The sequence below is a fragment of the Ixodes scapularis genome, unplaced genomic scaffold, assembly GCF_016920785.2.
Source record: "Ixodes scapularis isolate PalLabHiFi unplaced genomic scaffold, ASM1692078v2 PGA_scaffold10__122_contigs__length_95168666, whole genome shotgun sequence".
In the NCBI taxonomy this organism is placed as follows: domain Eukaryota; kingdom Metazoa; phylum Arthropoda; class Arachnida; order Ixodida; family Ixodidae; genus Ixodes; species Ixodes scapularis.
In genome coordinates this window covers 14,507,669-14,520,299 of record NW_024609836.1, presented here as the reverse complement: position 1 = coordinate 14,520,299, position 12,631 = coordinate 14,507,669, and positions in this window count along the sequence as shown.

Here is a 12,631-nt window from a genome sequence, read left to right as displayed (position 1 = left end):
GAAGTTTTCTTAATAAAGTAGAAGCCAGGAGTGCTCCTAGGTATCAGTAGTTCCTTTTGTGAGAAGCCAGCTATGAAGACATTTTTATGCTTTGTTCTAGTATGAAACAATAAGCCATCACTTGTGTTTCTTAATATGCGTGTCGGTGTAGCATGCAGGCTGCCGTTGTAAGCATGTTTTATTAACTGACCATTTGCAACTGTAGTTTACAGTCAAAAGAACCTTAGTTGGAGTAAATATGTGACCGTGAATAATCAAACCAGTAAACTAAACCAACGGAGTAAATGCTGAAAGAAGCAAATAAACAGACGATAATATTTCCCAAAATATGTTATTAGAAAGCATGCTATCAATAAAATAGAATGTAAAATTCATCGAGAGCGCATTCGCCATATTTACTTTAAAATAAAATTCTCAGCACCACGGGCGTAACAAAAAAGTTTGTCGCCTAATGATTTCAGATGAGCAGATCAGAGTAATGACATACTCTTTATGCGCCTTGACCCGACGGCAACATCTATGGTGCGGCAGTAGTGTCATGAGCATGAACATTATTCCAAAGGTACTGCGCACTCAGTGCATTCGATAGCACTTTATGCAGCGTGAGTACGTGCTGTCTCACATATGAGCCGAATTCTCAGCAAGAAAGACAGTCGCCTTTTTCCTTCTTGCTGACAAGTTGTTTTCGCTATAACCAACGCCAGAGGCGCTCGTAATGCCACCTATTGATTGGACAAATATTGGCTCTTTAGGTGTACGTCGGTTCAGAGAAAGTGAGTTTTATTTTTTTCCCTCTGAACTGATGGAAAGTCACGTTGTCATACCTTCACACTCTATAACCTCCGCCGGAGTCACATTGACACGGAGTGCAAGCCTTATGAATGATATCTAACAAGAGCGTCGTCTGCTCCTCGCGTGAGATGTGGAGTTCACTCCTCCTTTCCGTATGTATCCCTTCGTATGTGTTCCCAACGACTATAAAAGTGCCTAATGAATAAAAATTCATCGCAAAAATGAAAATAACATGCTGCAGACTTTGCAATATAAACGATGCTTAAAAGGCTGAAAATCAAACTCGAGACTCTGCTCTTACCACGCGCTTGATTACGTTGTAGCTCTAATTTAAATTTGAGTAGATGCACAACTTGTGGTGAATCGGGGCGCACATGGATTCCTTCTTTTTTCAGATTACTACTATTATTTTTCCCCCGAATTCCCGCTGATCGGCTGCTTCAATCCTCCGCACACCTCCTGGCTCTTTGGCGTAAGACACTGCACAAAATGTACGACCCGTATTTGCCACGAGAAAGGCAACAATTACCCAATCAAGGCTCACAGCGTCAGCAGGTGTTGCCCCGTATTTTGGTGAGGCTGGTCAGCGCACACACCCCAACGGAGACAGACTGGAAGCCTCAAAAAGCCCCAGGAACAAAAACTACTCGAAGCAAATTCGACTACGCCTCGTGTTAATAAACAAATATATGCATATACGGAGTGAAGGAGTGGAGGAGATGAGAGCGTGCGGTGACGTTATGAAAGTATCAAGCTCTGATTGGAAGGATTAGTCCGGAGACCCTCTGTCTCCCTCCAATCAGAAGGAAGGAGCGCGTCGTCTGCTCTCGGTAAAATTGTGCTAATTTTGCCAAGTTGCATAGCAAATGCAATATAGCTTCGCCGATAGTGGAAACTCCTCCGAAAATCTATGGGAGCGGCGGCGAACATGACAGTGGCGCCTCTAGCGAACTCAAAGTCTACGGAAGCGGACGACGCAATGAAAAAATATAGACTCCGCAACGTCCTTGTGCTTTGCGAGCCCCGTTTCACCACCCTAACTGCTGAAACAATTACGGTCAGTCCAATTACAAAGCGGAATAAATTGATCGCAACTGCAGCGACAATCAAATATCAACGCGCGCAGCAGCAAAGATATACAAGCTTATATAGCGGTCTCCAACACTGCTCAGGGGTTCACACGCGTTTGAAGCGTATCTGGGAAGAAAAAAAAAGGCGTTTAGCCTCTCGAACTACGTCTTAAGTGGTTACTGTTGATCCGTTACATACTGCGTTGTCACAATTTCTTGCCAGAATAGGGGATTATTAAAACGAGCGCAAACAACATCTTATAAGTACCAGAGCCAGCGCACCGGCCTCAGTAGCATTAAAAAAAAGTAACGAGAAAAATGGCAGTACAAACACTTTCCAAACTTTGCAGAAAAGATGGGGTCCCCATCTTAGAAGAAAATAAAAAGAAATGAACAGTCGCGAACAACGGCGAATATAACGAAGAAGTAAGCAAACGAACCAACGTTGCAAATCACCAAGAAAAGACCTGTTTCAACGACGACCATCTCGCGTGGCGTCAGTGGGCTTCGATGGATGTGTACATTGAAAATTAGCTGGTGGCGGTCACCGTCGGTGTTGAGTCCACAACAAAGTGAAGGCAACACGTCAAAACTATTTAACAAAAAAAACAAAAAACATCACTTTTTTAAAGCTGCATGCTGAACGTTTGCTTATTTACTTTCGCGGCGTTAGTAGGAACCAAAAACAAAACAGAGGAAAGCAATTACCTAGTCCAGCTCACACTGCCCGATAAATTAGGTTCGCATTCTGCCATCTGCTACGTGCTAGCAGTGTACGACCTTTTTTGCTTTTGCATTTCTTTTCCCGGTGACTTTGGCAGGTTGTTTGTTTGCTCGCTTGACGAAGCAGCTCAGAAGTACATTCAAGTACTTGTTGACTCATATGTCCAGGCTATTCTTTGCACACCATGCCTTCGTTTCGAGCGTCGATCAGCGGCCTCAAGCGCGTCTTCAGCTAAACTCTTGCTTGGAGTAATATATCAGTGAAATCTATGTCGAAGACGCGGCTGATGTTACTGGCTAGGTGTCGAACTAACTTTTAAGATGGTGTCATTTTCGCACGCGAGTATTTTTTGTTCGTCTGCGAAATATCTTTCCAGGTGTTCCATGTTTCTCATTGCAGTTGGACGTAGAAAGCATGACGGCAGATCTGACTGGCTGCCCACCCGACTACAGAGGACTGGGTGTTCAGTTCTGCATCTGGTCTGTCGTCCTTGAAGTTTTTCGCGATGCCCGTGGTGTTGTCATAATCGTCTGTTGAGGCGTCAGTGGCGATTTTGAATCCAGACTTGAATAGCTCTTCCAGTTTAATTTGAATCCTGCAGTAACGTAATTGCTCACGTTTGTTCGATCGTCGGAGAGCCGACGAAATATTTTCCACCTCATCACCAAAACTTGATTTTTCAGTGATAGGCAGCACATGACATGCCTGCATCCCCAAGTATGTGCTAGTGTATGCCCCAAGGCCTCCGGTTGATCACGAAACGATGAGCCATAGCAGACCTGACTTCGTACACAAATAAAATTCGAATAGAAATGTATAACGAGCTTGCATGTTTTAATATATTTATTAAATAGCAAAAAGCACATATGAAGATTTCGAATTAGATACTCAATCGAATGCAAAAAGAGGAAATTATCGCAGACGACAGTGAAAAAAACAAAAGAACAATAACAATAAAGTTGAAGACGGGCCTCTAGATGTCCGGGCATAGCGTAGCATAAGAACCGGTTGTAGTAAGCGACGAAGCGAAGGAAAGGAAGTAAAAACTAAGCCATACATGGCTAAGCAAAATACGCGATGGTTCGATCGGCAAGTAAACACAAGAAAAAAACACATAAAAGTTGGAGGAAGAAAGACCATGGCGGCGTAGCGTCGCCTCAAACAGAAAAAGAAAGTAGACTTTGAAAAATGGAAGGGTGCATGACCGTCCAATAGGTGTCGGCCGGCTTTTATCGTAGCAGACGCTGAAGACTTATTCATCCCGCCGCTGACAATCGCATTTTGTGCACTGTGTATAACGTGACCGAAATCACAGTTATTTGAGCTACGACGTTCTCATCTTTTGTTTCTTTTGTACGCGCGAGAAGTCTGCTTTTTTGTAACTCCGCTTTTATTAGCTTCTGTAATAGCGTCAGATTTGCAGGTTCAAAATCGACTTCTTCCATGTCACACTGACATCGCAGTTACGTACGAAGTTCAAAATTGCCTTTAGCTTCTTCATCCGGTGACGATCTTAACGGGATTAGCCAGCTGCTCTATTCGACGAAGCGGTTCTAGGCAATATATTTATGAGAAATCGGAATTGCAACAAAAAAAAAAAAACGAACTGACAGATAAGAACAGTAAAGTTTAAACGGAGCTATGTTCTGAAAGTTTTGTACATTGACCTTTTTCAATCAACACGGTGCAGCTGCATTTGTGTTTTGCCTGGCTTACGTGAGTTCTGACAGTGTTTTCTACAGAAGAGTTCAAACATTGCACCTTAAAAGCTGTGACATCTTTTTCACGCGAAGAAAACGTCCTTCACTCATGAGGTGGCACCTTTTATTTAATATTCAAAGCAGGGAATGCCCGTGAGAATTTTTTTTCATTGGTCACCTCGTACGGAGTTAGGCAAAACCAATGCACTCTGGAGAATTCGTCTGCTATCGGAGACTCCGAGCTCGCCAGGGGCACTGGAATCACTTTTCGGCCTCGCTCCGTGGGAGTTGCCAGAATTAGCTTGCATGGTATGTGTGTATAGCCAACTAGCCCGCCAGATAAATTTAATACGTCGTCTGCTCTTCGCGTAGTGTCTCGCTTTCTAACGCCGAACGCCGGCGTTCGGTGATCGAAGTTTGAACTCGTTCGAACCCCAGGAAAACTCGAGAAGATTTTTCTGCTAAATTTAGCGGGAAATTTTTCCGCTCAATTTAGCGAGAAAATGTCTTGCAATTTTTAGCGGAAAATGTTACCCTCGTGGCATCACACGTGACGTCACGTCAATGAACGTGACACAACATAAAATTTAGCGGAAAAACTTTCCTGGTATATTTAGTGGAAGAGTTTTCCCGCTAGATTTAGCGGAGAAATTGACATCACATGACCTCAACACCAATTCAGTTTCCGCGCTGAATTTACAGGGGGAAATTTTCGCTAAATTTTCCACTGAATTTAGCGGGAAAATTGTGGGTAAATTTCCCGCTAGTTCTGGCGGGAATGTTTTCCCGCAAAAGTAAGTAGTGAAATTTTCGCTAAATATAGAGGGAAATTTAGCTAAAATTTCCCGCTCATTCGGACGGGAGCAGCAAAGAAGGAGGGGAGGAGAGGAGGGGCATACCATCGCCTCCTCTTCCTCAAAAGCTGCGTTCTAATTCGCCATTGCAGAGATTTGTAAGCGTGTTCATTTTTTTTATCGCATGAATGAAGTAAGCATCGACAGACGCTCGTACTCCGCCCGTAGCACTAGCGGCTCAAACCAAATCTCAGAATTTCAGCGCAAGCGTCATGCCAAGCAAAAGTTATAAATGATTTTTTTTATTTCATTTAGAAAAGGAGAAAAGGTGAATCGGAAAAGGGGAAAAGCTTTTTGAACTTTTTCGGGAACTGCCACCACTTAGCTTTATGTATTATGAGAGGTCAATCATCCGCCATTTTATCATTAAAAACTGCAAAATTTTTTTTATTATTATTAAGATAACGCTTAGTTCTAAAATGTCGTCTGCTGATTTGGACCTCTATGGGGAGTGCAAGTTCGCCTGCTCCTTTTGCGAGAATTGAGGTGACATCAGAACACCGAGCTCTAATGGAAGCATGGTGAGTAGGCCTTAAAGCAGGCTCCTTTTGAGGACTACCCCCTATCCGTCAATCAAAGCCGATCAGAGCTCGGCGTTCTGACGTCACCGCAACCCGCACAAAAGGAGCAAATAAACTTGCTCTTCACTTAGGGCTACATTTGGGCGAAGAATGAGCGTTCTGTATAGCGTAGTTTATTTTGAAACTATTTAAAAATACTGTAACTAGTATTTGTGACGCCCTTTCTAATACTCGCTCTTAAGAAACGCCGGGTGTAATCTAATAATAACGCTTGCGGCCCGAATATTTATTTTGTGTGTCCTTATTTGCAGCGGACTGACAATTAAATACTCGGGAATCTCCCTGCCGTGCGTTTCTTGAGCTGTTGCCAGCTAAAAAGTCTGCAAGACGTATTTCTCGACAGTCTGCTTTAGAAGTCGTTTTTTTGCTTGTGTATACTCGTGGCCAAAAAAGATGGAAAACCCCGAAGTCACGTGACACCCCCCTTCGCGAGGTCACGTGACCCCCCCCCCCCCCCCCCGGAGCTTATTTAAGAATGAGAGGAGAGGAGGAGGGGTCTACCCTCCCCTCAGTACCCTTCCCTCCTCCTCCTCAAGAGCTGCGCTCCAATTCGGCGTTACAGGGAGTTGTAAACGGCTTTCACTTTTTTTTCTTAAATCTACCTACATGCTTTAAGTCGAAAGTAATTAAGCTAATTACTGATCATGCACGAGCTGATTTTGATTCCATTCATAGGAACCTTTGCTTTTTTCTTGATTTTAATTAGATTGCTTTGATGAGAGCTCAGTTGAGAATAACTGGTGCTTATCCAAAAGAATAACTTGCGTACCTCATGCAACCGTGTGCCACTTCGCACTCTCTCGTCCTGTGCCGAATCGCCTTGGTATAACGTGTTTCTAAGAAGGCTAGCAAACAAGCAGAAAATAATACTTCGTGTTGCAAAGCTATCTGACAACGAACAGCGATGGTCAGCGTACCGTACTGCAGCTGGTCTGTATATAAATGCACTTCTAGATGCGAAATCCCATTATTTTAATAATACTTTACCCTCTTGGTTGTTAAATATTCCGCGTCATTTTCGGAAGGTTATTAATTCCTATTTTTCTTCTAATATAACGCTTAGGGATGCTGATAGAGATGAATTATCCAATGACCAGTGTTCGTTTGTTTAAAATGAAGTGTTTACTAAATATTTCTCTATTTCAGTTAGTTCTTGTTTCCCTGTATTTACCGCCAGTGAATGTTTGCCTATGTATCCTGTTGTTGTAGATAGTGAAGGAATGGATAAGATTATTTAAAGCCTAAAATGTCTTCTTCGGAAGGTACTGATAACATTAACACAGAATTTTTGAAAAAAACTAAAATGTATTCGAGCATTATTCTGTCCAAGGTTTTTTTTAAGTCACTTCTGTAACGGGAGCGTGCTCCACCAGTGAACCAAGCTCGTGCCGGGCAAGCTCGTGCCGGCCAAGCTCGTGCCCGGGAAGATCACAGAGGCGCCATAATAAAAGGCTAGCCCTAGTTGACCTCCCGCTGTGCGAACCTTCTTCTCGCGCTGATACATGGTGTCAGAAGTGGGATACGGCGACCACGCATCCTTCGCTGACTTCGCGACCAAGCCATGGACGGACTTCGACCTCCGGAGGGACTCTTGCTGACGGGCAACCTCGCCCAGAATTGGCGTAAGTTCCAGCAGCGATTGGAATTGTACCTCGAAGCCACCTAGCCAATAAACCCGCGCTCCTTGAGGCAGAAGGCCGCCATTCTGTTACACGTCGCGGGTCCAGAGGCAATGGAAGTTTTTAATACTTTCCAATGTTCCACTGAAGAACGCGAAAGCTACGCTACGTTAGTGCAAAAATTTTAAAGCTACTGCACGCCGCGCTGCAACGAGACTTACGAAAGGTATATATTTCGCTCGTGCAAGCAGAACGAAGACGAACCGTTCGAATGTTTCTTCAGAAACCTTCAGCTCAAAGTACAGTCGTGCAACTTTGGAACTCTGGCCGAATCGATGATTCGAGACCAAATTGTTTACGGGACAGCCGACGTGAAGCTGAGAGAAAGACTGCTACGCGAAGTACCGTTGACGCTCGAGAAAGCAGTACAACTTTGTAAGGCGGCAGAAATATCAGCCAAGCAGAGGAAAACCTGGAACAGTCCGGGGCAGACCGTGGAAGTCGTGTCGAAGCAACGCCAGTCCCGCCAAGCAGGAAAGTGTGGGCGGTGTAACACGAAGCACGAACCGAAGAAGTGTCCCGCATACGGCAAAGAGTGCTAGAAATGCAAAGGAAAAAATCACTTCGCCACACGCTGCAAGACAAAAGTTCCTGTTGATAGCGTGCACGACGTGCCCGAGGACCATGACTTCGACGTCTTGGAAGTGCGAAACTGTGACTGCAAGGGCGAATGGTGGGTACAAGCGCAAGTGGCTGGGAACAGTGTCGAACCGAAATTTTTATCGGTTCGGTTCCGGTTCGGGTTCACGGCTTTCGGTTCGGTTCCGGTTCCGTTCCGGGGAGCGAAAAATAACGGTTCAAACCGGTTCGAACCGGTTTGAACCACTAAATTGAGAATATATTTTTCACGTTGTTCTGGCAATATACTCTATTTACGCCGTGAAACGACTGACTACATAGTTTCTTCAATCGTCCGCGCAATTTAATTTTGTTTTTAGATACCAGAAATATTAAATTCAGTTATTTAATTTCGACGCAAGAGTAGAAAAAAATCTGCATTAACATACATGACGTCGTGTTCATACGACTCCACATCCTTTTGTTTACCAGTAACATATATTTTACCTGAATAAAAATGTTTAAGTACAAGAGTAAAGAGTTGAGCTGGTTGGTACATACTTGTAAATAGATCAGCTTCAAATTTAGAACTATGTTCTATTTTATTGTGCTTTCTTCGTGTTTAAGTAAAATTCTAAAGTTGAAGCTGATCTATTTACACGGTATAAAATGTTGTCGCAAAGTGTGGTAGGTCGCCTAAATTAAAAAGCAAATACCTCCGACTTGCATAACAATACAAACATTTATCTGACGTTCCGTCTCCTATACGGGAGACATCATCAGTGCGGCCTGGGAACACCCGACTAACTACCAAAAATCCAACGCTTCTGGGAACACCCGACTAGCTACCTGAAATCCAAGCGTTGGATTTCTGGTAGCTAGTCGGGTGTTCCCAGGCCGCAATGATAATGTCTCCCGTATAGGAGACGAAACGTCTGATAAATGTTGCTATTGTTATGCAAGTCGGAGGTATTTGTTTTTAATCCCGAATCCTGGCTTTTGGAACATTTTTGCATTTAGTCGCCTAATTACACGTGATTAATACAACTTTGTGTCGCAGTGTCAAAAAGGAAATCGTGATTGTGTCCTTGAAATAAGGAATTAATTACATCACAGAAAATTATGAAATGAGCACATCGTGCTCATGCAAATTATGAAATAAGGTTTACGAAATATACTTCAAAATATATATGTATATGATGACGATACAACTGAGCTAAAAGCAATGAAATTTTCAAAATGTAACAAAAGTTTTAGGATAGTTCCTTCCAGACTATTTTTGATAGAAACACCGAGCGGCAATCCAAATGCTTGTTGGTCTAAACGAACATTGTTTACACTCAGCACCGCATGCATGCCACTAATCCTGCAGCAAGAAGTAATCGCAATTGTTCACTCTAATCTATACGCACCATCGCACTCAGATCGAATCTGGCCCAAAATAGCACTTGCCCAAGTGAAAATTTTCTTATGCAGAGTAAGCTGGCATAGCCTGGCTATTGAGGTTTGTTCTTGAGAAGATGCCGGTCAATTTAATTTGCAAATGAACATCACCTTTGCTAACTGATGATTTTAACTCGATAGCGTTAAGGAGCCCATGTCGCAGAAAAGCCGATATCGGTGGCGTGACTGGAAAATCCTGATTGGTCGATAGGTTCATGACGTCAGAGCTACATACCCTCGCGCAAGAATTCCAAGCCACCCACAACACTCACGTGAAACGTGACATCACGCGTAGAATGAGGGTAATGAAAACATGACATGTAATGCAAATTAAAGGTCGCCGTATGTCTCAAATGATTTCACTTTTGAAAGTAATTATTTTGTCCTTAAAGAAAAAAAAATTAAAAATTTTAGGCGGGATTCGAACCCACGACCCTTCAGTTGCGAGTCAGACGCTTTTCACTCGGAACGGCGCGAGCGTCTGGCACAACGAAAACGTGCTTTTTGGTCAGAGCGTTTTTGCAAGCAAAGTAGTTTCCGAAGTCACGCTTTTTGGTCTGCGCCAAAGATGCACGGAAGAGGAGCCTTTACAACATAGTATGTTTTTAAAACTCCCCCCTCCCCTTCCCACACACACACACACGCACTTCTTTATACAGCGGAGCTGTTAAGGGCTAGTTTCCCCAGTGTCGTGTCCGTCAGCAAAGAAATGATGACACTAAACTCTGGACAGCTACCGCCATCTATAAATGACGACGGCAACCAGACAACCGGCTTGCCGGTTGTTTGGCTGCCCCTGTCGCGCATAGATGGCGGCAACCTCTCCAGCCTTTCCACTCTGGCTTGCCGACTTGCGGCCGGCCAATACTTCGTTTACACCATAGTACAGCTTCGCTGGTCTTCCTTCTTCACCAGAGTGGAAAGGCTGAAAGTATTCCTGAGGAATTGCCTCCTCCGTGAGTGTGTGTTCATTCGACAATTTTATTTGACACTTGTTAACCGCAACCCTTCATTGCTTTTATTTTGCGCCCCGTGAAACTTAGATGGGTCATAAAACGACATCGAGTTGAAATGTTCATGACTTTTCCGAGGCGTACTTGTCCCCTTGCCCAGATACACTCGCTCAGGCCGCCAATAATTCAGAAGCTTCTTTGTCGCGGTGAAATGGCGAGGATTAAACGAGACTATTTCTTTTAGTCTTGCCTTCCCAAAGATTGATGTCGTAATTGTGGGATCAAAACCACCCGCCTGTCGACCGTCGAGCGCGACTCATGGATTGGACAGGAGGACTGCGTGAGCACCGTACATCGGCTCGTAACAATCAATGTCTTGGCAGTCACTTGTGTAGTAGCTCGTGTCCAACCACTGCGGTGATGAGAATAACCGAACTCTAACAATGCCTGGAGCTCAGCTCGCGTTTCCTACTTTGCCAACCCCCAGCTCGTGGGTGTGACTAACGTTGGGGGCATAAGATAGGCACCAGGCCACATGGCCGCTTCTGGCTCTGAGTTGAGGGCATGAACGATGCTCATATTCCTCGAATTTTTTTGGCGACTGCCATTGCCTAGAAAAAATAGCAAAGCCAAGTTCAAGCAGTTATTAACGTTAGAGAGTGATCCTGAGTAATATTTAGTGATGTATAGAAATATTTTATAGCTCCTTTAAGCAAAGTACAGAGGGAGTCGAAACTTGGGCAATAACTTGAAAACGACGCTCGTGTGAGACTTACAGCGACTGCCAACGTTCGGCTGTCTCTCTGAGGTCACTGAAATATCTTTTTTTTTTGCATTTTTTTCTGTGCAAACGTGTATTTCTATGTAACGTCATATTAATAAGTCGTATTTAGTAATTTCAGTTCTTCTATTCTCAGGGACATCTCTCGGATGCAGAACAACGAAAACATATTTGGGTGCCTCAGTAATGTAAAATGGGTCTTGCAACATCTTTTCTTGTACTTTCAATAAATAGTGTTAAGAAATAACCCCTAACGTTGATAGCTTGCGGAAACATCCATTAGTTTTCCCCTAATAGCAGATGCAGAAAAAATAGAGGAAATGATAGCCGTCGATATTTCCTCAACTCGCAATTTAAACAAGCGGCCACGTGATCTGATACCACCAGTGTTCGTCACAGTCATGCGCTAGGCGGCTAGGGTTTGGAAAGCAGAAGCTTGGGCTGAGCTTCAGATATTGTTAGAGTTGGGGTACTATCATATCTAATTGACATCAGCCGTTACCCAAATGTTTGGCGGTGCTGATTGCCATGAACCCGAGCACTCGACTAGGGGTTATGAAAACCGCTTACGTCACGGTGTCACGTGACTCTCGGTGCGAAATCGTGATGTCATGTTACGTCATGCTGTCAACAACGTTAATACATCCAGTGACTTCCTCAAATTAAATCGAGTTGACGCAGTGAGTCACATGACGTAACGAGGTCACGTGAGAACATGTATTAACACCATGACGTCACGTGAGAACGTGACACATGGTTAATCATAGTGCCATGAAAACCCACAACTTACCATACTTTTCAATTCTGTATATGACGATTTGATCCATAGATAGAAATACAGCCGCCAATTTTTTATTCAAATATGTTGATATTGTGATACTAACAAAAAAGAAAAAAAAATATTACCTTGAACCGTTTTGAACCGGTTACCGTTATATTTTTTTCGGTTCGGTTCCGGTTCAGTTCCAAGATGGCGGCAAAGACTTCGGTTCGGTTCAGCTCCGGTTCGGCTAAAAATAACGGTTCTGTTCCCGTTTTCGGTTCGGTTCGCTTCCGGTTCGACACCCTGGCTGGGAAGCCTATTGACCTAAAGGTAGATACCGGAGCGCAAGCTAATCTGCTACCGAGGAAGGTGCTGCGCCAGATCGACGACGCTGTTCCAGTGACCAGAGTAACCTCGGGGTTACGGGACTACAACGGCAACGTGATCACTCACTATGGAACCGCCGTTGTCACTGTAAAGTTACGTGGCAAGGAAGCAGGAGTGCAGTTTTTCATCGTCCAAGACCACCATCGACCCCTCCTGGGACTGCCGGCTTGTGAATACTTCGGACTTGTGAACCGCGTTGACGATGTGTCGGGTTGTGTGCCAAAGGACATAATTGAGACCTTCCCAGAACTCTTCGACGGTCTCGGGTGCATCAACAAAAAGTACAAGATGGTACTAAAGCCCGGATCCGAGCCAGTCATCCAAGCAGCACGCAGGGTGCCCCACC